The following is a 6000-nucleotide window of genomic DNA, read 5'->3' as shown; positions in this document are numbered from 1 at the left end:
ACATACTGTAAATAAATAGTTTGATATTTGTCTAAATAATGCACATAAATAGTTTGATGCGTGTCTATATAATGCACATAAATAGATTAATGTTTGTCTATATAATACATATAAATAAATAGTTTGATGTTTGTCTATATAATGCACTTAAAATAGTTTGATGTTTGTCTATATATTGCAAATAAATAAATAAATAAATACCTTGATGTTTGTCTATGTAATGCAAATAAATAAACAGTTTGATGTTTGTCCATATAATCCATATAAATACTTTTCTATTTGCCTGTATAATGCACATACTGTAAATAAATAAATTGTCTTAATAATGCACATACATTAATAGCTTGATGTTTGTTTATATGATGCAAATACATTTTGATATTTGTCTACATATAGCACATAAATAAAATTTGATGTTTGTCTAGATAATGCACATAAATAATGACTGATGTTTGTCTATATAATGCGCATAAATAGTTTGAAGTTTGTTTATATAATGCACACAAATAAATAGTTTGTTGATTGTCTATATAATGCACATAAATAGTTTGATGTTTGACTATATAATGTACACAAATAAATAGTTTGTTGATTGTCTATATAATTCACATAAATAGTTTAATGTTTGACTATATAATGTACAGAAATAAATAGTTTGTTGATTGTCTATATAATGCACATAAATAGTTTAATGTTTGACTATATAATTCAGATAAATAAATAGTCTGATATTTGTCTACATAATGCACCTAAATAATTACTTTGATGTTTGCCTATATAATGCACATAAATAGATTAATGTTTGTCTATATAATGCACTTAAAATAGTTTGATATTGGTCTATATAATGCATGTTAATAGTTTGATGTTTGTCTACTCTAGATAACGCACATAAATAATTTGATATTTGCCTGTATAATGCACATAAATCGTCTGAAGTTTGTTTATGTAATGCACATAAATAGCTTGATGTTTGTCTATATAATGCACATAGTTTGATACTTGTCTATATAATGCACATAAATAAGTAGTTTGATATTGGTCTATATAATGCATATTTAGTTTGATGTTTGTCTATATAATGCACATAAATAGTCTGATGTTTGTCCATATAATGCACATAAATAAATAGTTTGATATTTGTCTATATACTGTACATAACTAATTAGTTTGATATTGGTCTATTTAATGCACATATATAGTTTGATGTTTGTCTATAAAATGCACATAAATAAATAGCTTGATGTTTGTCTATATAATGCATACAGTATAAATAAATAGCTTGATGTTTGTCTAGATAATGCACATAAATAAATTGTTTGATATTTGTCTATGCAATCCAAAAAAATACATTTATAAACAGCTTGATATTTGCCAGTGAAATCAAAATGAAAAATATAGTTTAATATTTGGGTATATAATGCAAATAAAAAAATAGTTTAAAATTTAACAGTGTAATACAAAATCTAAAAAAATAAATAGCTTGAGATTTGGTTATATAATGCAAATAAACGAATAAACATTTTTTTGCCTTGGTTATATAATGCAAAAAATAAAATAAATAGTTTAATATCTGTCTATATAATGCATAAATAAATAGTTTGATATTTGAATAAATAAACAAATAAATACATACATACATAGACATCCAAACAAAGCACTGGGTTTGGTATTTGTCATACAAAAAACATAAATTATATAGTCAGTTAGCTGAATTTGACCAGAGAATAGGTTAAGAATGAATGATTTAGACAAGGTTTGTTCTTGTTTAACAACTAATTGAAACTAAACTGTGAAAAGTGAAACTTGCATCTTCAAACAGTTTATTTGGATAGCTTTAAAGACGTAAAAGTTAGACTCTCAACCAATTTAACTCTGGAGTAAAAAATAAATAAAAACTGCCTCCATTCCAAACAATTTCAACTTTTTCTTGCATAGATTGAAGTCATACAGATTTGGATAGACGGACTTAGTAATTTTAGATTCACTATTAAACGTTCTCTGAGGTCACTATATATTAAACCCTATAGCTTGGTCTGAGCACGAGGCTGTTAAAGTTTGGTTTCATGTTAGTCCTCTATCTGAGCTGAGTGCGGTGTTTGTCGAGGAGGGTTAAGGGGAGAGACGACTTCTAATTACATTTAGCTTCATTAGCCGGCCCGGTGACTCTCCCGCGCCATCAAGTTAATGTATGTGGCCCTTCAGCATCGGGAAGGGAAAATGGATTTGCACTGCATTAGTTGATGAAATGTATAAATTACATTACAAGCCACAATGTGAGCTTAATGTCACTCACTCAGTCAGGAGGAGGGCCGTCAGAAGACTCCGCCCACAGTAAGGACTGCACACGCCCAGTTGATGATAGTGACTTCAAGAACTGAGGACAAAAATGGAGGAAAAAGGAGCAAATAAATCATAGTAATGCATGGTGTTGTATTTTTTATGTTCAATTTTAAAGTGATATATTGAAAAAATGCATTCATATTTGGTATATTAAGACTAATAGTAATATTAAGATTACATGTGATGTTTTAGATTGATATACTGTGTGACGTAAAGAAAAGTCTACAATAAACTTTTTGAATAAATATATGAATTCATACAACAGTTCTGTCTGGTTCTTGAATCTGATTGGCTGACAGCCGTGCAATATTTTGCTAGTAACATTACACAAAGGCCTCTTCACCCACCTCTGTGTATTACTCCGCCTACATACAGCAACAAGCAAAAATTCTACAGTTTGACAAATATCACTGTTGTTAGACAACAAAATGTACTTCTGAGGCTTTTTTAGTCAAGAATATAGTTGTTTAGATTGCAAATATGCAGTTTATTTGTAAGAATAGTGCCTGTTTTAAAATATTTACAGTTTCTGAGAGTTCATCGACTGCCAAAGATGGTTGACGTTGTCTATCCACAAGATGGCGCCAGAACCGCAGAATAAGCCCTTGCTCAGTGTGTTCTCTTGAGCGCGAATAAAAAGCTGAAAAAACGGAAGCCTCGTGGTTTTTAAGGTGGACTGAATAGAGTCAATAAGAAGCTGCGAATAGGAAGCTGGATTCAGCTTTGTCCCTCTTTATCGCAAACACAACAACAGTCTGGTGAGAAATCTCTGTAGACGGATGGCATTTCATGTCACGTTCAGCCTTATAATCTTAAAATGTGAGCAAAATTTGCTGTTTTGTCATCACCTTAAAGGGGTCATACACCAGAAGCCCCGTTTTTCATTACGCTATAGACAATCATTCAAATACTAGTGATGTTGGTGATTTAGTAACGGCTTCTGCTGTTCTGACGTCAGCTGCAGATGTGAATGAATGGCGGAAAAAAGTTGTTCCTAACACAAAAAGGGTTTTAGACTCTCTGTGTTTGATTATCTTTTTTATTTACAAGATTTTGCCGTCGAACTGTTGTGTAAACGCAATATCATATTCGTAGCAGCATGCTATACCTGTATATCAGCACTGGTGGGGCGCTATGGCATTCAGCCTGCGACCTCGTGCCAACAGTGGTACGAGGTCGCCAGTGCTGGTATACAGCCATAGCACACGGCTACTCATGTGATATTGCTCATATAAAAAAATACTATGCAGACATTTAATATTAATTCTAATGAACAGTGAGAATCACTCACCACAGCTTATCGACAATTTTAAAGTAGTCAGAGTGCAGAGTGTATGTGTGAGCAGGAGTGCATTAAAGCAATGCAGTTTAACACCAGCATATTGCTCTATTCTTAACCATGACACACATTTAGTATTGATCCACACAGTGGCAAAAGCTGAACTATTTTGAAACTTGACCACCACGTGTGTAGGAACAGCTGACGGTGGCCTTAGCAACAACAATCCGCAGAGGATCGCAAGCTCACAAACACATTTAAATCTGTAAACAAAGCAGCACACGTCACGTTTTCGCCTTGCTTTAGACACAAAATGAGAATATAATGCTAATGAAGAGTAAACCAGATACAGTACAAGCCACGTAGAGTGATTACAAGTAACAAAACGCAATTAAATACATCGTTTGCAAGATAGGGAAAACAAGGAGGCAACCATTTTAATCACGCTTGCTTAAACTTGTGAAATGGAGGAAGAAACTGATCCATGAACTGTATACTGTAAAGTTCCTGTCAAGCTCTGACCAAGTCCCGTACATCAATAGTCTTGGTCCTTTCTTTAACAAACGAACGACGAATGCCCTGTTATAAGCGTGTAGATTGCTGAAGCACTCTTCAAAAAAACAAACAGGATCTCAGCACAAGGCTGGGGCTATAATGCTGAGGTATTAATGCAAAAATAAGCTTCACTGACTCTTCACAGCCTCATCTTTGGGTGGAGAAAACACTAACTTTCCCCTCACACCTCAGAGCACATCGTCTTTATCCGCTACAGTGTTTGTCTTCCTCTTTTTCCTTCTACAGTGTTTGTGGATGGGGCCGGGAGGTTTAATTTTCCCGGGTCTGTGCGCTCAACAATTGGGCGGCGCTTGAGTTCCATATTAACATCACGCCTACACAGATAAAGATTCATTATCTCGATGATTCATTTAAACCACTTCGAGTCGATTCTTTTATAGATGAATCAATAGTCTTAAACACGGCGCACTTTCAGATTTAAGCCTTAGTTGGATATTTCACTGAGCTGTGTAACACATTGCATGGAAAGTCATTTTCCAAAACCCATAATAGGGACTCTAACATAAATATAGTCCCAAGCATTTACTACTTAAAAAATTTGAAGAATACTAAAAAATATTAAATTGATAATAAATGACACTAAATGTTAATAACGTTACAAAAAATTACATAAATAAATTAATAATTTCTGCAAAAAGGACAGCAACTGATCAAAGCATTGATGATGATAATAATAATATACATATTTTCTTCAGCACTGAAATTTTTGACTAATTTATTATACTTTTTTTATTTATAAAAATATATTTTCTAATATATAAAAACCAAAATGCTACATAAAATTGTAACATTTCACAATGATATTGTTTTACTAAATGAATGAATAATAAAACAATAAAATAATAAAAAATAATAAAATAAAATCAGTTTTTTTCAATAATAGTATATATATATATATATATATATATATATATATATATATATATATATATATATATATATATATATATATTATAATAAATTATATTACATAAAAATAAATTAAATAATAAACTTAAACTTTAAAGAATATTAAAACACATTAAATTGATCAAAAGTGACAATAAAATGTTTTTAATGTTACAAAAGATTCTTATTAAATAAATACTGATTTTACAAATGTTTATCAATGAATCTTTCCACAATTATAGTGTATATTATAATAAAACAATAAAATAAAATAATTAAAATAAAATAAAATCAGGCTTTTTAATCATAATATATAATTATCAATTTATTACAATTATCAAATTATCACAATTATTATACTGATATCTTAAAATTAATTATAATATTCAATTTTACATAAAAAATAAAGTAAATTATGTTCTTAAATAAATACATACAATTGATAAAACATACAATTGATCAAAAGTGACAATAAAATGTGTATAATGTTACAAAAGATTTGTATTAAATATATACTGATTTTAACTATGTTTTTTTAATTAACCTTTTCACAATTATATTTTATAGTGCAATAAAACAATAAAATTAAATAATAAAAGAAAAAAATTTAATAATTAAAATAAAATAAAATCAGGCTTTTTTAATCATAATATATAATTATCAATTTAATTATATACACAATTATTATACTGATATTTTCAAATTATTTATAATAATAATATTAAATTTAACATAAAAATAAAGTAAAATAATACACTTAAATATAGTTTAAAGTATATGAAAGCACATTAAATTGATCAAAAGTGACAAGCTGATACAGAAGATTTGCATAAATAAATGCCAATTTTAACTTCATGTTAATCAGTAAATCCTAAATAAATTAATTGTTACCGCAAAAAAAGAGCAATTGTTCA

This window comes from Danio rerio, chromosome 25 (genome assembly GCF_052040795.2).
Source record: "Danio rerio strain M-AB ecotype USA chromosome 25, GRCz13ab, whole genome shotgun sequence".
NCBI lineage: Eukaryota > Metazoa > Chordata > Actinopteri > Cypriniformes > Danionidae > Danio > Danio rerio.
The sequence above is the reverse complement of the archived record's forward strand: the minus strand, read 5'-3'. Positions refer to the sequence as shown.